Source organism: Nanorana parkeri, unplaced genomic scaffold (assembly GCF_000935625.1).
Source record: "Nanorana parkeri isolate BGI_ZX_2015 unplaced genomic scaffold, ASM93562v1 scaffold295, whole genome shotgun sequence".
Classification (NCBI taxonomy): Eukaryota; Metazoa; Chordata; class Amphibia; order Anura; family Dicroglossidae; genus Nanorana; species Nanorana parkeri.
In genome coordinates, this window is record NW_017306563.1 from 474,344 (window position 1) to 498,624 (window position 24,281).

General features: G+C 45.4%; 1 protein-coding gene across 1 annotated transcript in view; it reads right to left on the bottom strand.

Moving 5' to 3' along the window:
- MYL9 (myosin light chain 9) overlaps positions 1–10,551 on the bottom strand; it is a 27,012-nt gene extending 16,461 nt beyond the window's left edge. The window contains exon 1 of the mRNA XM_018557686.1: positions 10,520–10,551. The gene's annotated coding sequence lies outside the window, so the exon portion shown is untranslated. The remainder of the gene's footprint in view (positions 1–10,519) is intronic.
- Between the last annotated feature and the right edge of the window lie 13,730 nt (positions 10,552–24,281).

Here is a 24,281-nt window from a genome sequence, read left to right on the forward strand (position 1 = left end):
AGGCACGATCGCGGGAAAAGGTGCCCATTCACTGCACGATTATCGTGGGAACTCCCGCGATCGTACGATAATCGCAAAGTGTATGGAAGGCGTGCGATCGTTTTTACTGTACGGTCGCACGTCTTCCGTCGAACAAGCAGGCTGGAAAACCTGCACACTGCCCATTTGCAGGGGGGCGGACTTGCGATGATCGCAAGTACGATCTGCCTGTCCAAGATGGGCAGATCGTAAGTTTTTTAAATTACTTTACAACCCTCGCAAGACAAAAGTCTTGCGAGGGTTGTAAAGTGTATGGCCACCTTTAGTCTCATGTGGTGTTGTGAATCTGTACATCTGCATGAAAGATATACATTCACCCTTAGACACAAAGGCTAGATTAGATCCACTCTACCAATCCATAATGGGGTGAACCTAGGAATTTATTAATTATCTTTGGTGGACTAGACTTTCAAAAGGAACCTGATACCACAAGATTCTGCTGCACTGTACTAATTTCTCTGTGCACCGCAGAAGCCCTTAAACTCAGTGAGCAGAGAATTTGAAGAGTTTGAATCAGAGAATGGGACAACCCCGTATCCCAAAGTGAAATGCAAACGCCTCTGAGACCGATTAAGAAGCATTGCATTATGAAATGCAGGGATAGTATGCTTCAACTTCAGGTAATATGTCCTGGGACACACAGAAGAATAATATGTATTGGCATGTTGTGTCTTATCCTGTATGTTCTAGTGATAGGCTCCCTTTAATCTATATACAAGGACTACAGTTGCCGAGGCAACAGAATATAAACATTTACAAAGGGATACACAGGCATTCGTTCTCTGAAACAGAAAATAGCTGCATGCGATGTTAGTTATATGCCGAGATGTCTATAAATGAAGCAAACCCGACATCACTGAAAAATCTATACACAGAGCAAGCCGACATCACTAAACATGTCCACTGCCAAAAGAATCTCCACAACTTAAAGAGCATGTAACCCCCGACAATTGACTTTTCCTATTTGGTTCCTTTTGGTTTGTTAAATATACCATTGAAAACATTTTCTTATATCTGTTCGATAAGTTCATTGCCTCAGGCTGCATCTCTTAGGGTCACGTGGGGGGGGCACTTTGCTGCACAATGTTTACAGTGTGCCTGCCACCCACTTTCCAGCCAAAGCACCCCAGGTTGCTAAGAGCCAGACGCAGGGCCGGCCTTAGGCGTGTGCGAGCCGTGCGGCCGCACAGGGCGCCATGGCAACAAGGGCGCCGTAGGGGAGATGTGTAAGGGCCATATACAGCTCTCCACCCAGCTCAAAGCAACCTGGGAAGCTCTGGCATGCATCCTGCCCAGATCTTGGCAACCAGTGAGGTCACTGGTTGCTAGGAGCTGGGCAGAGTGGCGGCCTTACTCTTGATGACGACCCTGGTTGCCACTATAGGACAGAAAGTGTGGTACTGGCAGGATCACCAGGTGAAAATAAAAAGGGAGAGCAGCCTGAAAAACAAAAGCGTATGCAGCCAACCACATCAAGGGCTTTCAAGCTGAAACATATCGCAATTTTGTTCTTGGGTATAGATATCCTTTAAATCCTTGTACAGAGCTATTGTAGACTTCCTTCTGAAAATGCTCATTCCCCAACTGTCCCTGGGCCTAAAACCAAGACATTGACTTGGCACAATCATGTAACAAGTGAAGTCAGAATTCATTATCCACATTTAATATTAGAAAGCTAGAGGATGAGCTTGGCGTCCAGCAATCTTCAGGAGAGGTCGGCCACATCAGCCTACATAATCTTCTCATGACAGGATTCCTCTGGCATTTCCTCTTTTGCAGCTTACAGTTAGAGCTAATGATTGACTAGCCTGTCTATAATTCTCCATAATGTGTGTCTCTTGAACTGTTCTGACACATATACACCGACATATCTCAGAGTGAATCATTGGACACTCCCTACTGTACATACATCCAGTCACCTTCAATGTTTAGTGAACTTATACATTGAATGCTTAAAAAAAAAAGTCACACTCTAATATTTTGTTGGACCGCCTTTAGCCTTGATTACGGCACGCATTGGCCGTAGCATTGTTTCAATAAGCTTATGCAATGTCATAACATTTATTTCAGTCCAGAGTTGCATTGATTTTTCACCAAGATCTTGCAGTGATGATGGGAGAGTCTGAGCACCATGTAAAGTCTTCTCCAGCACACCCCAAAGATTCTCAATGGGGTTAATGTCTGGACTCTGTGGTGGTCAATCCACCACAGAGTTACATAGTATTTGGGGTTGAATAAAGACATACGTCCATCAAGTCCAACCCAGAGTGATGTCTCATGCTCCCAATGACATCCCACTGATGTCTCATTCACCCTGAACCATTCTTTCACAATTTGAGCCAGATGAATGCTGGCAATGCCCTCTTGGAATATGGCCGTGCCATCAGGGAAGGAAAAAAAAAAAATCCATTGGTGGAAAAACCTTGTCATTTAGTATATTCAGGTAGGCAGCTGACCTCATTTTTTTGGGCCCATAATGTTGCTGAGCCTAGACCTGTTATCCAATGGAAGGCTCTTACCCATTTGCTTAGCTGTTATTAGCAGGTGGTGGCTTTTTTTTGGACGGGTCATAGACAGGAAGGCCTCATTCACACTGTAATCGGCCCGCACGTACAGCTCCATGCAGGGCCGTATCGAGCAGCTCCCGGGATGGACAGGTGCTGCGTGCGATTAGTACGCAGCCTCAGTCCTTCTCTATGGGAGTACGCGGCCGTACGCCACCCTCACCTCAAGTGCAGGTCCGTAGGGGTGCGTGTTTCCTGGCTCAGACAGGATCCATCCTGTCAGCGTACAAGTGCGCTCACCCGCACGGACGTGCAGGGCGGGTGAGCGGAGGGGGGTGTACGGCCGTGTACTCCCATAGAGAAGGACGGAGGCTGCGTACTGATCACATGCAGCACCTGTCCTTCTCGGGAGCTGCTCGATACGGCCATGCACAGAGCTGTAGGTGCGGGACGATTACAGTGTGAATGAGGGCTTAATGTACACAGCCGGATACCAGGCACTATATAGAGATAGACATCTTTATAGTGCAAGGGTAAGGAAATATGGAGGCTGCTGATGTCTCAGTCTAGGAAGTAGATGCTGACCAATGGATGATGCCTGAACAAAGATGGCTATTCTTTTGTAGGGAAAAACAGATGCCAGGTGTTGTACTGTTGTCTCTGTGAGAAGTAATAAAAGACCTATAGATGTTCCACGTGCACATTATTTGGCATGCATGCATGAGGTGTAATATATATATATATATATATATCAGATTTACTTGCCAGATTCTCAAACCCTCCGTGCTGCTAGACCAGTCCCCGTAACCTCTTCTCCCCCAGGCTCTGGCAGTCTAACGGCCGCTTATGTCAGCACATCTAATGAAGGCCCACTGACTTGCATTAAATGTGAGGACTCTGAGGGACATTCTATAGCTGGAGCGGTGGAAAAGAAAAAAGGTGAGCACGTACCACTTCAGGACCCAGCATTAGGTCAGCAAGGCAGCTTCATTTGACCCCCCCTAGACAAAACGAGCACTTGACCCCTGTAGTGTGGGCATAGCCCCACTGCAAGGGTAAGTTGTGTTGGGTTTTGTTTTTTTCTTTACCTGCAGTTCATCTTTTAAATGTATAAAAGTTGAAGTGAAGTAGCACGGCTAAGAGCAGTTGCAGAAAGTCATCTCGACCTCCAGATTCCAAAGCTCAGCTCTATTCTAATTCCAGCTCCTGTAACTCTTCTCCACCATAGCTTATATAAAAAATGTGATCAGCTTCAGTCTACTCCCAGGAAATGGAGCCATCACTGGAGCAGGAGCGTTGCCAATTTAAATAATTTTTTTTAAAGTGGACTTGGCATGAGGTATGTCTATATCTATATCTATCTATATCTATCTATCTATATCTATATCTATATCTATATATCTATATCTATAGATCTATCTATCTATATATTTGAGCCCCACTGGACAAAATGAGCACTGGCAGCCCCACTGCAAGGGTAGGTGTTTTGTTTTCCCGGGGTTCTTCATTAACATAACATAGGTCAGTATGTATTCATTTGTAGAATTGTAGAAGAAGAACTACAAATGTCTGAATAGTGGAACAAAGGATTATTTTATTTCTACTTTGTGAAATCATTTTTGGATTATGCAATGTTACATTTGAACTTATTTTTCTACTTTTTCCGTATAGGCAATGCCTGAAAATGGGGAATGGTAGCCAATGTAACGTTTTTTTAAATCTACTCGTATAGTACATCCTAGAATCATGATTTCTGTCATGTGCATTAAAGCGCAACTCCATGCAAAACAATTTTAGAGTCTGTATTTTCCCTGTCCTAATACTCCCCTTATTTTTTTATAGGCGAGAACTCTTACACATTTCACCCAGACCTCTTTCATCAGAAAGTCAGTGAGCCATTAGGAGTTCCCTCTGGTTCCAGCCCTGACTGAAGTAGTGATGTCAGCATCACACAGTGATTGGCACTGTGAGCCAGTGGTCTACAGAAGGCAAGAGGACGTACAGGTTGTGTCTCATCTCATCCAGCTCGGCCCTTTGGCTTCCAAGGATGAATGAGGCAAGAAGGAAAGGGAAACTACAGCCTGCTGCTGGACTGGAGGATTGGAGCAAAAGTAAGGGATGTGGATGCACTGGGCTCTAACTATTGTCAATACTGGACTGGAGCAAAGACAGAAAGACTAGGCACATGGCCTATATGACAGGGCAGACAGGGGAGCCGAAAGGTTATCTTTTAAGGAGGTCACTTCCTTAATGGTTGAGGATATGTTCTAAGGGTGGTTTTCTCATATGGGCTGAGGAGGCAGAGAGTTTTCTTCATCGGTTGGGGTTTGACCACATGGCGAGTCAACTTCCCACCTGCCCTGTTTTGGGATTGGGTGTGTTTTTCACGGTGTATGGGGTGTTGGGTGAACGGTTTGGCGTCTGTGAAGGCAGCATCTGACCACGGTTGGAGTGTTTTTTGTGGGAACAGTCTCTAGTATGGAAACTTCAATTAATCGTGATCATCTGGAGTGGACCTAGAATTCAGATCAGGTTCACTTTACGTTGGAAGGAGAAGGTGGCTGTCCTGTAAAAGGTAACCATGAACATGAGATGCCAGGCAACCTGATCCGGCCATTTTCCACACAGCTATTGTTCCTGTACAACTAGCATCAGTAGCATCAGCCAGTGCCGCTCATCTACTCCCCCACTTCTCTCCACGTCTGCAAACATGATACTAGGCAGAGCCAAGCTGGCATATTTGTGTACCTTCTCCTATAGTATGGGAATGGTTGCATTGTGCATGCACAGCTGACTGCCCTTGTAAAGTTGGCTACACATGTTATAATCCCGACTGAACAATCTCTTTACAATTTCCTTTAGCTTTACATACAGCTATGTAGTGTAAGACCACATTTACACAGGTTCCAGCTTGTAACCTGCATTGTGTACAGCAAACACTTGAATTTTTCTGGATTCACACCTATGTGCTTGTTCCCCCTGGTGCTTTTTCCATTGGAAGTGCATGAAAACGCACATCAATGTGCATGAACCTGCTTTCCCATTCATTTTCAAAGCGTGTTGCAATGTGCTTCCTATTAAATGTCAACACACATCCTAGCACACATCAATGCAAGTTAATATGTGTCATGATGCCTTAACGTGCTTCCTGATGTGTTGACGTTGTAACATGTGTTACCACTTTGGGTTCCTTTAGATTGACCCCTATGACAGATGAACCTGTTAGGTAAAGGCTGCCCTATTACACTCCTGGTATAGAGTAAGAGATACAGTGATGTTAGGCCATCCTAACGCATGTGCGTCTAGGCTCTGCTCAGCCTCTGTGATCACTGCTGTCCCAGATGGAAAGTCATTGATGTAAGCGGAAGTAACACGGGCCAAATGCTACATGCAACATTTGGTTTAGCATGGTGTGACATAATGCCCGAGAAACACATAAGGGTGTACCAAGCCGTTTAGCATAATAGAAGCTCATACTTCCCAACCTACTCAGAAAAGAGAGAGTCACCTTATATCACAAAGTGTATAGGCAGAACATACACCCAAACCATGCCTCCAATTACACTGTCTTTGCGGAATTTGCCATAAAAAATTGGTTGGTTAAGCCAACCAATGTTTTTTTCGACACTACTTTCCATTCATAGAAGAGCTTCCCAAACTGACAATATATCCATTATTTAGAGTCAGGATGAAAGGTTATTGCAGTGTAACACCTTTGATACTTTATTACATGTATTTACATAGCGCCAACAAGGAATTTACAATCTAAGGTCCCTATCTCGCATGCTGCAATTTAGACCGGAGCCAATTAACCTTCCAACATGTCTTTGGGAGTGTGGGACGAAACCAGAGTACCCAGAGCAGGGGTGTCCTGAGGCTGGGTGACACCCGGAGCGGAGACCAGGTAACACCCCACCGTGACGTCATCGCGCATGACGTTGCCGCACGCGTGATGACGTCATCGTGCAAGGGCTGTCTTGGTGATGGACGCCAGCAGAGAGAGGAGGGACATTCACCAGGCGGGATGAGGTGTGCCGCCGAGTCCCCTCTTCTCTCCTGACACTGTCGGGCTCTCGGTCCGTGACCGAGTGCCCAACTTTTCATAGGGGGGGGTGACACCAAAATGACAGTCATTTTGGTGTCACCCCTCCAATGGTCGCACCCTTTTGACGCCACTGTCCCAGAGGAAAGCAACGCAAGCACAGGGAGAAAATGAAACTCCTTGTAGATGGTGTCCTGACTAGGACTTGAACTGAGGACCCCCAGTGGGGATCTAGTTCAAAATGATGGATAGTTGGGAGGTATGTAACCTGGTGGACGGTCTCTTGGCAAGTTTTGTAAATTTCGCCCATGGGATCAGAGCCATACATTGTTAGGCCCCTTCCACATGGCATTGCAATAAGGTCCATCTGACTTTTTCAGATGGACCTGATCAGAAGCTCAATCTCAGTCTATGGGGAGTCTTATGTGAATGGACCTGTTTCATTTACATCCGATTACCTCCAAGGTCCGACACAAAAAAAAAGGGAAGAAGGAACATAGTTCAGTTTTGGTGGACCTGAATGAGTCAAATAGTAGGTAATCAGATGTACAAAGACACATGCCCGTTTACATGTGGCCCCCATAGACCTAAGATGGGTCCAGTTAGTTTTTTGTTTTTTTTTCCCTGATGGAGATAATTTTCCTCTCTTTGGAGGGAAGTTCCTTTCACTTTCTGTTGTGGCTATAGGACAGGAAGTGAAGGGAAATCCCCCCAAATGGAACACAGATAGCAAAAAAAGCCGGCATGGGTTACAACTCTCCCTTACGCTATCCAAAACTGAAATAAAACGTTTGGCTTCAGTTCTACTTTAATACGTTTATATTCTGCAGTGTTTTGCTTCCTATTATTGTACTGTTTTCCATGTTTTGGAACCAATATAAAGATCTGTCATCTGTTGTTTACATATTGCTAATAGAGTTGCTTTGGAAATGCCATTTCAACAATAAACTGAGAAAATAACAATTTGGGCTCGGTGACAAAATATTTGATGTCAGTACTAAGAGACGCCTAATCTACCAGCATGAGCAACACATTATAATGACATTAATGTGTCCGCGGAGACATTAGAAGAAGTCGAATGTTTGGGTGTCAGCTGTATTGCCACGTGAAATATTTCAGGTATGAAACCCACCCCTCTCCACCCATAACAACTGGAACAAGCCTGAAGCTGGCCGTGCATGAAGATTTGATTCTGTCCCTTGTGTGAATCATAAAGCAATCAAAGACATACATCGAGGACTACAATGTTCTCTCCCTCTACTGACTGTCATCAGTTACATTGTTCCTATGAGGACAGCAGTGCTCTCTGCCTCCGACTGTTATCAGTTACATTGTTCCTAGATATCTATGACTACAGTGTTCTCTCCCTCTACTGACTGTCATCAGTTACATTGTTCTTAGATATCTACGAGGACCACAGAGTTCTCTCCCTCTAGTGACTGCTATCAGTTACATTGTTCCTATGAGGACTGCAGTGCTCTCTGCCTCCAACTGTTATCAGTTACATTGTTTCTATGAGGACTGCAGTGCTCTCAGCCTCTACTGACTGTTATCAGTTACATTGCTCCTAGATACCTATGAGGACTGCAGTGCTCTCAGCCTCTACTGACTGTTATCAGTTACATTGTTTCTATGAGGACTACACTGCTCTCTGCCTTTACTGACTGTTATCAGTTACATTGTTCTTAGATATCTATGAGGACTGCAGTACTCTGCCTCTACTGACTGTTATTAGTTACATTGTTCCTATTATGACTGCAGTGTTCTCTGCCTCCGGCTGTTATCAGTTACATTGTTCCTAGATATGTATGGAGGACTACAGTGTTCTCTGCCTTTACCGACTGTTATCAGTTAAATTGTTCCTATGAGGACTGCAGTGCTCTCTGCCTCTACTGACTGTTATCAGTTACATTGTTCCTATGAGGACTGCAGTGCTCTCTGCCTCTACTGACTGTTATCAGTTACATTGTTCCTATGAGGACTGCAGTGCTCTCTGCCTCTACTGACTGTTATCAGTTACATTGTTCCTATGAGGACTGCAGTGCTCTCTGACTCTACTGACTGTTATCAGTTACATTGTTCTTGGATATCTATGCTCTCTGCATCTACTGACTCTTATCAGTTGCATTGTTCCTAGAGCACTCTGATAAATAAAACCTACCACAGATTTTATGGACACATCTTAAGCATGGGTAGGCAAGCTCGACACTCCAGGTGTGGTGACACTACAAATCCCATCATGCCTCTGGCTGTCAGCTGTGCAATGCCTCATGGGATTTGTAGTTCCACAACAGCTGGAGTGCTGCGTTTGCCTACCCTCATATAAGGCGTTGGTGGCAGGTTGTTTTAATCGACTCCATCACTGATTGAATCAATGTACTATAACGAGACCGACTACAGTCGTCTTTCTGGCCCTAAATTCTTTCATGACTTATTTTATGTTATACATGTTACATTGTATCCAGCGCGCCCCCCTTCATTGTTCGCCGTCATTTCCCCAGCAGTTAGGTACAACTGGCAGCTCTTACGGCTCATTAATAGAGTCCCTGCAAGTTATAAAAACCCAGCACGTACGCCTTGCTAACAGCCACCCGGAACGAAAATATCAGTTTGGTGTGGAGTTGACCTTTAAAACTTCACGATGATTCACAAAAGGAAGATTTATATCATGCGTTCTACAAATTTTTACTGTAAAGCTGATCAAGGTTCAAAACCAGAGACATTTATCAAAGACACATTTTCAAACTTGGGACTGTCCCTTCCTTCAGTGAAGAGCTGCCCCCTCCAGCCCACTCTCTATTCTATACAGCAGAGTTTCCCAACCTTTCTTCAGTCATAGCACCCCTTCAAAGTATGCAAAACTCAAGGCACCCCAGTCTAAAGTGTAAATGCAAAAAGCAATGTTAGCGCTCTTCCCGCCCTAATGAATACCAAACCCTTATCCTACACAGGGGTCTGCTATAGATTTTAAGGGGGTGGTCCCCACCTTTCATGACAGAAGCCACCCCTTACCATCAGGAGCTCTCTTCTCATCAAAGTCCCCCCCTTCACTTCAGAGTCCCAGCTTTTACATCAGAAATTCCCCTTTTCACATTGAAGCCCCCTCCTTTCACATAAGAAGCCATCATCAGGAACCCTTTTCACATCAGAGTGCCCCCCTTTCACATCAAGAGCCCCCCCTTTCACATAAGAAGCCCCCCTTCACATCAGAGTGCCCCCTCCTTCACAATTGAAGCCCTACCTTCACATCAGAGCCCACTCTTCCCATCAGGAGCTCCCTTCTCATCAAAGTCCCCGCCGTTCATATCAGAAGCACCCCCCTTCCCATAAGGAGCCCCCTTCTCATCAAAGTCCCCACCATTGATATCAGAAGCACCCCCCTTCCCTTCAGGAGCCCCTTCTCATCAAAGTCCACCCCTTCACTTCAGAGTCCCCCATTTAACATCGGAAGCTCCCAATTCACATCAGAGTTCCCCCATTATATGAAAGCCTCCTTTTACATCATAAGCCCCCCACCTTTCACATAAGGAGCCCTCCCTTTCACATCAGAAGCACTTTTCACATCAGAACCCCCTCCTTTAGCATAAGAAGCCCCCTTCACATCAAAGTGCCCCCCTTTCACATCAGGAGCCCCTTCACATCGGAGTCCCCCTTTTAGCAAAAATGTGAAGCCACCCCTGACAAGGTCAGAAGGCACTCAAGTTGCAAAAGGCTGCAATACAGAGGCAGCATTGAGGTGTGTATGAAATGTTGTACCGGCTCTGCCTTGTCACTCACAAACATGGATTTTTTGTGAATTTCTTGTGAATTTTAAACCATCAAGATGACCTAATACCTTCTATAGAACATTAAACCCTTTCTCTGCTAGAAAAGGGGTGAGAAAATCCCTCTACATACTATTGATTTATACAATATATGGCGTTGTTTGCCTTACCTGTGCTTGTGTGTCCCTGTGCTTCTCCTGTGATCTGAGCAGTGGGTGGGACTGGTGTGAGATCATTGCACACAGGTTAGGGGAGGAATCCAGGAAGGTGTAGGGCAAAGTATAAGGAGCACACCTAAGGTAAGCTGTTTAATGTATGGGGCTGGGGTGCGGTGGCCGGTTTGAAGGGTACTTTCGCTTTAAGGCTGGGCTGTGTTGCATTATAGTAATTGTTCATTAATGTTTTATGACGCTGTGTAACAGATGGTGGAATCTAAAACTGCTGCCTTTAGAAATGTCAGTGAAGGTTCTCATTTATCCAGGTCATGGTGTTGCAGTAGTTGGTCACAGTCAACTGGACTTGATCTTTCACATTGAAGATGTTTCGCCACTCATCCAGAACTGAAGAAGCTGCTTAAAGTGACACTAAACTCAGCAGTTAAATCCTAATGCATTCTAGTACCTTAACTATTAACAAAAAATGTATCTAATGTGTGTATCACTCAGTTGTAGATCTTCCTATCATCTCTGAATTCATGCTGGCACTGTCCTCCCGTCTGCAGGGACCACTCCAAGCTTGCTCTTGCGATGGGCTACAATGTCACATTTAGTTTACTAATTTGTATTGAGATGAAAGTCCATCACCGGAGTGAGCTTGGAGCGGTGGCTTCTTTACAACACACACAGGGACCATGGGGAACAAAAGTAGTCACCCTCTGGAAGGATGGACATTGGCAGCACCAATTCAGGGATGATAAGAGGATCTACAGCTGAGTGATACACAAATAAGATGCATTTTTGTTAATAGGAGAACTATGAGGCGAGTGATTTCCACTCATCCGCATAGTTAGAGCCGACGTGTGACAAAGAAGCTGTCTATTGATCGGGAAGTGAGCTGAAACATGCAGCCGATCTGCTCACTTCACGATCATCTCCCTGCAGGGAGCGGTGACTCTCAGTCACCGCTCCCTGCAGGGATTCCCCCCTCTCCGATCCTTCAGCGCTGAGTGGAGGAACGAACGTGGAAGGGGTGGACACAGCTGGCTCTGCCTCTTGATAGGCAGAGACCGTCGTCACTCACGCAGCTGGGTGGATCACGACAGTATTGCTGGGATCCGTTCCGGCTGCGGCGCTCTCAGTATATTGCGGGCAATAGCTCGCTATATATCATCCAAATATGTGAAGCGGCGCTATCACCCAACAAGTAAACAAATAATATGTGCAAAAAACAAATATTATAGTGAACAATACTAAACCAATAGTGAAAGATGAATCGAGCGCAGAAGCCCCTGTAGATAATAGCTCGCTATATACTGAGCTTTGGGTCATGGGAGGAGGTTAGTATATGTCCTTCCATGACCCTAAAGAGAACAATGGGGATAAACACTCACCCCATAGTTCTCTTTTAAGGTATTTTAATGCATTTTTAAGGTTTAACTCCTGAGTTTAGTGCCACTTTAAAGAGTGGCGAAAACGTTACAGAACCAGTTGAATGTGACTTTGATTAGCTATGCTGCCTTTAGAGTCGTCTGTCTTCCTCAATAACCCAATATTTGCATTGCCTTCATCTGCAAAACAAATTGTGCTGTTCATCCTCAGCGGCAGCAGTTCCAGTGTGAAAGGGACACATTGATGCATTGTACTGTAGCTTGTGGAACATTATAAAGTCATCATCTAGATTTATTTACTAAATTGGATTACAGTTGTTTTTTAAAGGATCAGTCCACCAAAAAATTATTTCCATAAGGTAAATGCTGAAGAGTAGAGATGAGCCTGGGCTTTGAGAACCCAGTTTGCCTGATCTCGCCCATGCCCACTCCAAACCGTGGCCGTCTTTCCTGACCCATTCAGTGGAGCTAGTTGCGGCTGAGGCATTCCCCGCCCCTTTGTGAGGTACAGCTTCGGGGCAGGGAATGTAGCTCTCCGCAACTGATTGGGTCGGGAGCAATGACAGTCACACTATTGAGCGGGCTTAAGTTTGCACCAAGCCAAGCCTCATCACTACTGTAGGGTAAAACCATCTGATGGTTTCCTATATCTCTCAGGGACTCTATTGGTGAAATATCTGTACTTGAGTTCCCAGGTTTGCACTGCTGCTGTGGCCATTATGACCACTCTACCTGTTGGATATTTTAGTTATCTTATAGGGGAGCTTGAAGACACAAAACTCCCAGGTGGACACGAACTGAGTTGTGAATTATGGCAGGGAGATCTCTTTGTTGGAGATGTCCAAACTCTTTGACTGTCCCTTTTAATCAGGCACAGCTGGCAGCTGTGTAGTAGAACCTTATTCATAGAAAATGGCCCCTAATGATAACGCAGCTTGAACCCATATCTAATGCATTTCATAGGACTTAGCATGGCTGCAATTATCTCGATTTTACAGCCACCTATGGAGGCCAGGACAGGGTTGGAATACTGGGCTGGGTTCACACTTTTCTGCTTCAGTGCAATGCAGTAGCGAACGCGCCGATGCACTAATGAAATGCAACTCCATCGCACATGCATTGCAGTGAACCACAACTGGCATGGTTTGTAATATAGCAGCTACACATCACAAAGGGGCGGGGAACGCCCCCACTGCAACTTCTGCCACTGATGGAGAAGGAAGTGGGGACATTGGTCACAGTTTGTAACGGCCACCGCCGCATACCTAAGCTTCGGGTGCCAGCCGCGTCTCGGATCGCCGCTGCGTTCCATGGTGGAGCGCACGCTCGTCACTTCCGGGTTCGAAGGCCGGGTGCGTTCCACCTTGGAACGCGAAAGTGCGCCGATTCGTTAGGCGGCTCCTCCCCACACCCCTACAGCAGTATATAAGCGCCCAGACGAGACAGCATGGCGTTCCACTATTGAGCCAGAACGCCTGCTGTCTCCTGGGACCCTCCTATGCCTCCACAGTACTTGGACTGCTGCCCTGACCGGAACCGGACTCCAAAAGGACCCACAGCTTGTGTTCCCAAACCAACCCTCACAACAGCAAGTATTTAGTGCAGTTGCACAACCTTCCATAGAGACTGTATGCATTACCAGCTACTTGCTTAAAATCTTGCTACTAAAGTTAAAGCTGAATCTTGCTGTAGTGAATCGTGTCTCTCCCAACTGTTAAGCTCTATATCAGACTACCTGGTGCTCAGAGTTAGGGTTTATGACGTAATAACCCCACTCTAAAACCAGCGTTCAGTTTAGTTTGAGGCTGTGATGCAAGAAACCCTAACTCTCTGATAATAAGAGAGTGAAACCAGGGTTTCACAGACTGAGAAGCCTCCGCAGTTGCGATCCACTAACCCCTCAGCCTCCATAGGCTTACCATAACACAGTTTTAAGCCGGCTTGGGTAAACTCAGATGGTGTGGGTTTGCATGAAGACCAAGCTCATCACTAATTGTCAGCCCACCTGTTTGAATGGACTGCAATAATACAATGTGGGGAAAAATGCACGTTAACGCACGTGTGTGAACACAACAGACCAGAATAGTATGAACCCAACCCAAGGTTACCCCTGGACACAGTTATAAAAAAACAGCTATAGTGGTAAGTGTTCCTCATTGCACACAGAACTTTACCAACTTTTTGGAATATCTCTACATGATGGGGCTGATCAATAAGAAGAAGGGAGGTATGTATAAATGCGCCATTTCTGTCCATCGGGTGAGTTATACAGAAACTGCTAGCTGCCTGCCAGAAATATGGATTTTCTGCTTCAATACTTTTAGGAATACTAACCTGGAAAATGTATGCAACCTGTGAAACTCAGCACTTTCCTGCTGGGAGCCATTGCTCTGCTGTCACATGCTGGGTCTCCCACCACCATCCTTCTCCTTTTGGTCATTGCGATGGCTGTCTCTTCTAGGTGCAAGTAGCAGCCTTCTAAAATATGTTATGTAGATATCCTAGGGGGCTGCGGACACTTCAGTCTTGCCTATGCAAGAATGGCACCAGAGGGGTGAGGCCATAATAACATAATTTAAAAAAATGTAAACATACCCCCCTCAACAAATGGCAGTTCAGCCAGGAAGATGAATGCAGAGAGAATGCAGACAGGAAATCGGGGGGACACCCTTAGGGAGAACATGAAGAGCAGCAGTAAATTTCTAAACCTTGCTCACTGTGTCCAAAAACAATTGACTGGAGTCTCAGTTTAAATAATATCTGCTTCTCACAATGTTATATTTACTATAGAAGACAGATCATTCTAGAGAAACACTGTCCATGTTATCGCACAGGCTTTAGGGGTACGTGCCCCAGATCTCTGTGCCCTGGGTCAGTCATGCCCCAGTCTTTGCTGTTATGAAGTAGTCCCTGCACAGCTGCAGGTCCCTGTCAGACCTCAGATACCGAGCAGCGGCCCAGAGCTGAGGGAACTCCAAGACCTCTCCTTGGCTCTAATATTTCATATGACACGGCAAAATGGAGGTCCCTTTAGTCTCATGGGCTCTGCCTCAGTCATAGGCCTAAAGAACATTAGGTGCTGGGAGGAGGTATATTTACTGCAGGGGAGGATTTTTGTGTGTGAAGGAGGAGATTTGTGCAGGGGGGAATTTTACTCAGGGGTGGAGGAATTTTTGTGAGGGAGGACTTTTGCTTGGAGGGGGGATGCTTTGTGCTGAAAAGAGGTGAGAAGAGCAGGGCGTGAGGAAGGATTTGCATAGTGGTATGGGATTTTTCATGCACTGTATGTTTCATATTTACAGCCCCTGCAATCTGTACACTGGGCAATACTGTTACATACTCATGACCCCTGCACTGTGTGTGTTACATACTCCAGTCCCCGGCACACTGTATGCTGGGCTGTACGTTCCATACTCCAGTCCCCTGCACACTGTATGCTGGGCTGTATGTTCCATACTCCAGTCCCCTGCACTCTGCATGCTGGGCTGCATGTTTCATACTAAAGTCCGCTGCATTCTGTGTGCTGGGCTGTAAGTTACATACTCCAGTCCCCTGCACACTGTATGCTGGGCTGTATGTTCCATACTCCAGTCCACTGCACACTGTATGATGGGCTGTATGTTCCATACTCCAGTCCCCTGCACACTGTATGCTGGGCTGTATGTTCCATACTCCAGTCCCCTGCACTCTGCATGCTGGGCTGCATGTTTCATACTAAAGTCTGCTGCATTCTGTGTGCTGGGCTGTATGTTAAATACTCCAGTTCCCTGCACTCTGTACACTGGGCTGTATGTTACATATTCTTGACCCTACGCATGCCACATCATTACTCTCCTCAGGGTGCTGCCAGGTCTTTTTACAATCCTGATAACACCCCTGGTTTAGGGGCAGTACTTTGTGGAGCAAACCTTTATTCTTTAGTATCAAGAGAAAAGTAATGAATCAAGTTTTATAATCCACTCGATCTCCTGAATTGGCAATCTCATAGTGCCCTCTGCTCTGACCTCTTGAACACCATGCACTGTAAAAAAATACCCATGAATTCACTGTTGCCCATTGTGCACCTTTTTTAACTCATGTCTGTGGGTACTGCCGGAGACCTTTTAAGAAGGATGAGCAATCAGACAGTTATAAAGTCTCTGCATCCCTTTGATAAACCATAACTACCCTGTCCTTTCTCTTTCTACCCAAACCTTCACAGCAGAGCCGATTTGCACGTTTTTGAGTGCTGCAAAGATAGATATTGCCTGGTACTTATTTTGTTGTACGCACTGTATGTGACACGGCTCCACTTCATGTCATAGGTTGGGTATCATTCTTTTTTCCGCGTATTTGCACTGTTGCACTCCTTTTCTCCTGTAATTCTCAGTATCTACTCCTATTCTATATATAGACTCCTGGAAGTGATTCTTGGCATCTGTTCTTATTCGCTTAGTGTACACAACTTGCCATGTCTGCGCAATGTCTTCTTTTTTACTGTGTGCATTGGTAGGTTTGTAGTCTGTATTGAAAGTAGTATTAAACTGTCAGACATTTTTTTTTCAATAGTAAATCCATATCATACAAATATACATTGCCTGGTAAAGTATTTTTGTAAATTATTGCCCAAGCACGTACAGTTTTTCATGTTTATAAACAGCTCCAACTCTCTCGGCTTAGCTTCCCTAAACTTCCTGTCCAGCACAAGATCACAAGGGACGGGGCAGACTCCAGCAGATGTCCATGTACTAGCTTTGAGAAGGGAGGAGGGGACAGCAGGACGTTGGGAACTAGATGGCTTGTTGTGCCTTCAAGCTTGCTAGCATACACAAGGGTGTCTATGGGGTAAGTGTTTTTCCCCATAGTTTTCCTAAGGGTCACGGGAGGACAAAAACTAGCGTCCTCCCGTGACGCTCAGTATACCGCGAGCTACAGCTCACTATATACTGAGACCGCCTCAGCCGGGACAGATACCGACATTACTGTCGAGATCCACCCAGCTGCGTGATTGACAACTGGCTCTGCCTATCTAGAGGCAGAGCCAGCTGTAGCCGCCCCCTCCCCCGTCCGTACCGCCAGTCAACGCTGGAGGATCGGTGCTGGGAGGGGGGGAATCCCTGCAGGGAGCCGTGAGGGACAGTCACGGCTCTCTGCAGGGACATGATCGAGAAGTGAGCGAGCGGCGGTATGTGTTTGCTCACTTTCCGATCTATTGAGCCGACGTGTGACAGTTTCATTGTCACACGTTGGCTCGGACTATGAGGTTGAGTGAAAATCACTCGCCTCATAGTTCTCCTTTAAGCACTAAAGTTAAATGAGGTAAATGCAGAGCTCCCTCTAGTGGTAAACCTACACATTTTTATTTAGTATAATAAAAAAAATATGGAAGAGCAAACATTTAGAAAAAGGGAAAGTCAAATCAACAATTACTTTAGGGTGTACACTGCAACAATAGCTCAAAATATGCGCTCACTAGGAACACACTGTACTTTGCCTTCAAGGTATCTCCTAATCGGCGTGAACTTTTAAGCCTATCCTACCTTGGTACAGATTACTGCACATCACAAATAATTTTGTTGCTGTTGTGAGGTAATATACTTGGTAATCCTCTTGCTCATAAACCAGAGAAGAACAAAACATAACCAGCATCAATACTGTTTCAGAGACTAACCAAAGATCTGAAGGTCATCGGAAGAACCAGCTACCAAAATGTCTTTTGCAGAAATGTGTACAATTGGTCTGGACAATCATGCATTCTTTTCATTTGATTTTGCAATCACCACCACCCAGAGCTCAGTTCACTGATGTCACTGGCTGCCAGGAGCTGAGCTGGAAGCCGGTCAGAGCCACCTCCTCACCTGTGTGACCCAATGAGATGCTGCCAGAGGCAATTGCCCATTCACACCTGAGCATTAATGTCGCCTTTCGCTTGAAACTTGAAGCTCGAAAAGTGCATGTGCTTCTTTTCGGGCAGAATTGCTCATTTTTGGCCCCAGTGGCCGAAAAATGCTTGTAACGTACGTTTGTGCGGGAGTTTGTCACCTTTTAGTAACTAGCTTTCCACTGGCTAAAACAAAAACGCTCAAGCCTAAAAAAAATGCACAAAAAGGGCTTCAAAATCACCAAATCAGCTCTCGGCTCAGGTGTGATTGTACATGGCAGGTTCGTACTCTATTGTACCATTTTGTTTTTACAGCCAAAGTGTTCCAAGGAATAGACTCAATAGTCCAAAATAAACAGCAGCACCTCTTCCACTAGGCCCCTGGCCGAGCATGAGATGGCTTCAAAGAGTACTAGAGGTTTATCTGCTGTGTTCTGGGCCCCTGGATTCCCATTATCAGGGACGGGCTCAGACATGATGGACAGTGGACCATAGGAATGTGTGGAATCCGGGTGGGGGGAGAGGTCAATGAAGGGAGCTCTGTGTACTGCTCTGTGATGTTTACAATAGACTGCATTGTAAATTCTGTACTACAATTAAAGCCCTTCACCGAAAGCTCTCCCCCTACTGTATGATCATTCATTTGAAATTACCTTGAACATTATATTATCACAAATCATTTTCTGGTGCTTATGAAGATGGGATATTGTCTATAATTAAGGGATTCTCCAATATTTTTTTAGGTAAACCTGTACAAGACATCAGCGAGATAATCTTCATACCATGTGCTAATGTTATCAAAGCCTTGTTTCTGCCTTTGCCTTCTGCCTTGCCTTATGCAGGTACATGGTGGCAGCCATATTTGCCATTACATAAGCAGGCTTTGCTTCTTGCTCTGCAGTACTACACAATGGTTGTGTGCTCTACTGCTGGCTCTCATACTACAAGTCTATGAGTCGATTGGATCTTTAAAAACAATGCACTCCCTGTGTGGCTGATATCTAATCACACCGGTTGTTAAAGCAGGACTCCCGTTTTTTTTGTTTTTTTTAATTGCCTAGAAGCATTAACCCTTTTCCTGCCAACTGCATATGTCGGAACACAACCGTTTCCAGCTGTCCAGTCCACATCAGTATGCCTTATGTTGCTGGCTCTCACCCTTCTGATTATAAGAGGAGCCCCCTTCTTTCAAATCCAGGTCCCCCCTCTCACACTAAGAGACCCCTTTAACATAAGGAGCCCCCTGGTCCGATCAAAATGCTGCAAGCACTATTTTGGTTGCACCGGACCGCAGCCATAATGTGCCTTTGCGATCCAGTGTGGCCGATCGCAATGTGGCCGGAGGGCGTGGATACAGTGCCATTCCCTTCAATGACCCACCACGCCCCCTCCTGCCCTACAAAAAAAAGCCGGCCGCAATGCGAAGCAGTACGTACTGGCTAGAATCGGGCCAGAACGCACTGCATCTGGTGTGAATGGGCACGCAATGAGACCTCTGCACCTGCCAACAGGTGGCTTTGTCCTCTCTGCTTGAGTAAACTTTTACAGGTGACCCAGCTTTGAAGGGAGCCTTCTACAGGCTGCATATTTCAGCTCTCCCCATAGATGTTTGATAGGATTCAGATCAGAGCTCATAGAAGGCCACTTGAAGCGGAAGTAAAGTTACAAAAACAAAAAATTGCTAGGAGGTAGGAATTTTTGGCAGAAGAGACATGTCTCTTCTGCCAAAAAGTCTTTCTCTCCCTCAGCATTTTTTTAATAATCTGTTTACACTGTATGGTGCATTCACCATAGAGTTGACACACTCAGCCTATTTGTGGCATCTCTAAGAAGCGGTGAATGGGCCTGATGCAAAGGAGGATGCAAGTCCTCTGCACATGTTCAGGATTTACACTATCAGTGGCCACGTAATGGCTGCAGTGAATGCCTGGGAACCTGAAAGAGTTGGCAGAGGAGAATAGATAGAGGGACTGAAGATGGATGCCGCTGGAGAAGGGCACACTTAGATGTGCACATATGCTGTGCAAAGCACATCCTTCTCACAGCGATTTTCTACTGCTTTCAGAGTAGTCCAAAGTTTTGTTCTTAGCCATTCTTGGGTGCTTACCTTCTTTAGGTTATTATCCTGTTGGAGGACCCATGCCCTTTGACGGAGCACTTCTTTCTTCAATTCCTTGATAGTCTTGAGATTTAATTGTGACCTGCACAGATTGAATGCACCCCATGCCAGATGCAGGAAAGCAGCCCCAAAACATAACCGAGCCCCCTCCATGTTTCACAGTAGGTACGGTGCTCTTTTCTTAGAATACAACATTTTCCCATCTGTGAACATAGAGCTGATGTGACTTGCCCAAAGCTCCAGATATCCATGTGTCCAAAGTACATTCTCTTAGACACTTTGTGGCTTGTCAATATGCATTTTAGCAAATTCCTGACTTTTTTATGTTGTTCTATTAACAGTGGAGTCTTCCTGGTATGGATGGTGGGATCAGACACTTATGTACCGTGACCTTGGAGTACAGTTTGCATTTCTTTGGATGTTTTCCTTGATTCTTTGTCTACCCCTCGCACCAGCCTTCTGTTCAATCTGACTTTGATTTTCTTCTTGTGGCCACATCCCCAGAGGACTTTAAACTTCTTAACAGTATTTGCAACTGTAGTCACAGGAACACCAAGCCGCTTGCAGGGGGTCTTCTAGTCTTCACCTTTGATATGTCATAAACATGGTCTCTAGTTTTCTTTCTGATCTCCTCAGACAACTTTCTACTTTGCTTCCTCTGGTCCATGTCCAGTGTGGTGTATACGATGATACCGAACAGTCAAGGGACCCACTTTCTCCATTTAAATAGGCTGACTGACTGCTTACAAGAAAACAGTTTGAAATGTCACTATGATCCAATTTAAAATTTAGAACAGGGGTGAGCAACTCCAAAACTCCAGCTGTTCTGGAACTACAAGTCCCATGAGGCAATGCAAGACTGACAGATACAGGCATGACTCCGAGAGGCAGATGCATGTTGGAATTTGTAGTTAAAGCAGAGCTGGGGGGCCGGAGTTGTCCACCCCTGGGTTAGGCTATAACCTCCCTTATTTGACAGTTGAAGGTTTTGATCACAGATCGCCCAGGTAAATGCAACCAATCACCTAACTGCAAACATGTGATTCCTTCAAAACATCCAACTACAGAAGAAAACCTTGAAGTTTATACTTTATAGTATATACAGTGTACCTTTTGCTGCACTCTTGCCCTTTCTTTATTGACCCCATATGACAAACAGCTGTTTGTGAAACAATTTTGACACACTGAAGCTGTAGATTTGTAATGTTGAATAAAGCAATGTGCCAGATCTCCCCCTACTGACAGCTGAGCCAATATCCAGCAGAGGGCGACAGAGTCTACAAACTGATAATGATGTGTATACACACAGTCAAGTAGAAAAAGTTCTATAGCATGTTCTACTACATCCTCAATTGTTCCTACATAGTTCCTGATCCTCGGTCCCACCTGACTGCTAGACCCAGGCAGTCTAAGCCCTGCTGATGTCATCATGTCTAATGCAGATCCATTCACCTGCATTAGACATGAGGACGCCGGGGGACATTCCACACCCAGAGAAGAGGAGGATACTGCCAAAGGACCGAGGATCGGGTAAGTATATCTTCTGGATTCCGTCCCTAGACCAAAATGAGCAGTTAACCTTTGCAATGCCCTACTGCAAGGGTTAATTTTGTTAACTCCTCAAGTTCTTCTTTAAGCTGGTCATACCCTGATAGATGTTCGTACGAATGTTCATACATAAAATCTGATCAGAACCTTCCATAATGCCATCAGAGACTTGACAAATGTCCTCTTAAATGTTCTTTGCTTTTGCCATGTGATTTTGAATCCACATTCGCTGTTAGAATTTAGTTTGTTCAAGAAAAATTGTCCATCCTGCTACTTCGATTGTTTTTTTTTTTTTTGCACTGTTATTAAAATAAATTGTCGATTTGACCCCATTAACTATCAGAAGACAAAAAGAATGCTCCGAACATGATTTTTTTTTGAATCAATGTTAAAGAAGAACTCTGGGCAAATCAAATCTTAACCCTTGCTGTAGGGCTACCCCGGCACTGTAAGGGTTAAGTGCTCATTTTGTCTAGGGAGCTATAATAGCAAAGTTGTACTCACTCGCACTTTAGAGCCGGCTGGCTCCTATATTGCTTCCTCCAGCCTGCCTCTTCTTCCACTCCAGTGATGGTATGTCCCTCGGCGTCCTCACACCCTATATACTGTATAGGGCATGATGACTTGAGGATCTTTAGACAACTGGAGTGGAGGGGAAGCAAGGCTGAAAAGATTTGTTTAAGAACCAGCAGTATTAAGTATTAAGAAGTATTGTGGTTCGGGATAGGATAACTTTGTTATTTTAGCTTCCTAGACAAAAAGCGCACTTGACCCTTGCAGTGCAGGGGCAGCCTACTGCAAGGGTTAAGATTTGATTTGCTCGGAGTTCGGCTTTAATGGCGTATGGCCAGCTTTACTCTCCTTTCAGTTTCCCCGCAGAGTTGCCCACCCAGTAGCAGCTATTTGAGCTCTTCCCATCAATTGGCCGGGATTACAGTAAGGCACATGTATTTAATTGGAGTGTTCTGGAAAGCCGAATAAGACTATCATCTGGTCTCACACCCTGCTTGTGTCCACAGTGGACTGATTCCCGCAAGCTACACAAGATGGAACACTGACAGATATGAGATGGGCCTGTGGGATCTGAGACACACAACATGAGGGTACGTTTGGGTTGCAGAACCTGGGTGCAGTGAACTGTACTGAGTACACATTGTCATTTGTGACTTGTGATCCTATCTGACAATGAGTGTTAAAGGAGAACTATGGGGTTAAGGCTTTTCCCCATAGTTTTCCTTAGGGTAACGGGAGGACACAAACTAGCATCCTCCCGTCACCCTAAGCTCAGTATACCGCGAGCTACAGCTGAAGCGTTTCCCGCCAATTATGTCTGGATCTATCTATCTAGAGGCAGAGCCAGCTGTACCCGCCCCCTCCCCTGTCCGTTCCGCCAGTCAGCGCTGGCAGATCGGATCGGGGAGGGGGGAATCCAGCCCCTCCCCTGTCACGGCAGAGAGCTGTGACAGGATCGAGAAGTGAGCGAACGCCGGTATGTGTTCGCTCACCTCCCGATCTACTGAGCCGACCTGTGACAGTCTCATTGTCACAGGTCAGCTAGAACTATGAGGTGAGTGAAAAGCACTCACCTCATAGTTCTCCTTTAATATAACTCCAGGAGTTAATAGGGAGTATATAGATCAGGGGTAGGCAACCTCCCATCTGTGCTGAAACTACAAATCCCATGAGGCATTGCAAGAATGACAGACACAGGCATGACTCTCAGAGGCAAAGGCATGATGGGATTTGCAGTTTCACCAAAGCTGGAAAGCTAAGGCTGCTTACCCCTGATATAGAATCTTGGACAGAAAAAGGATAATCCATTTTTTAAAATCTCTATGTAATATCCAGTTTTTCTATGCAGCATTTTATTGGAGTAGCTGAAAGAGAAATAAAGTCAGTATAAATAAGCTGCATATAATCAGGGGCGCCCCAAGGCAGGGTGTGCCCCAGAGCGGGTACCAGGTGACACTGCGCATGCGTGGCCATCTTGGTGATACCTGCCAGTGGCCATCTCGGTAAAGGACGCCGGCAGAGAGAGGAGGGGACGTTCACCCAGCGGGATAAAGTATGGCGCCGGGTCCCCTCCTCTCTCCTGCAACTGTCGGGCTCCGGATCCATGACTGAGTGCCCTACTTTTCAGAGGGGTGACACCAAAATGACTGTCACCCTGGTGCGGGCCACATCCGCCGCAGCCCCCTTGTGACCCCACTGCATATAACCCTTTACCAGTGCAGCTGCTTTCCACAATGCAGGTAGCGCTGAGCTCAGTGTAGCTGATGTGTAGGCCATAAGAGTGTCTGGGCTGACTCGTCTCTATATTAGTAATCAGACAGGACAGGTTTTTTGTGCGATTTCGTGCAATATTAAGGACTTGACATGTTTGTCGCCTATTTATCCGACGTGACCCCGTCTTTTATATTTTACAAAAAAATTGGGTAATAATAAATCTTTCATAACATAACGTAGGGAAAAATCTTTTTTTTTCTACATTTTCTGTACTTTTTTAATTATTTAACAAAATATAAAAAACCCCAGTGGTGATTAAATACCACCAAAAGAAAGCTCTATCTGTCCCCCAAAAAATTATATTAAATACATTTCGGTTTCAGTCAAAGTTCCTCAGCGCTGAATACTGAAAATGGCCTGGACAAAAAAGGGGTTTAACACCCCGGTCTTCAAGTGGTTAAATTGGGGAATATCCTGAAAAGCAATGAGCGTGGATCTCCCCTTTTAATAACAGGAGCGGCTCCAATACTTTTCAGCAGTTGGCTGCAGTCTGAGTGAAACACATGAATTTAATTGAACGCTATAAAAACTGGACACTAAACGGAAAACAGATTAATCCCTCCGTGTATTCTC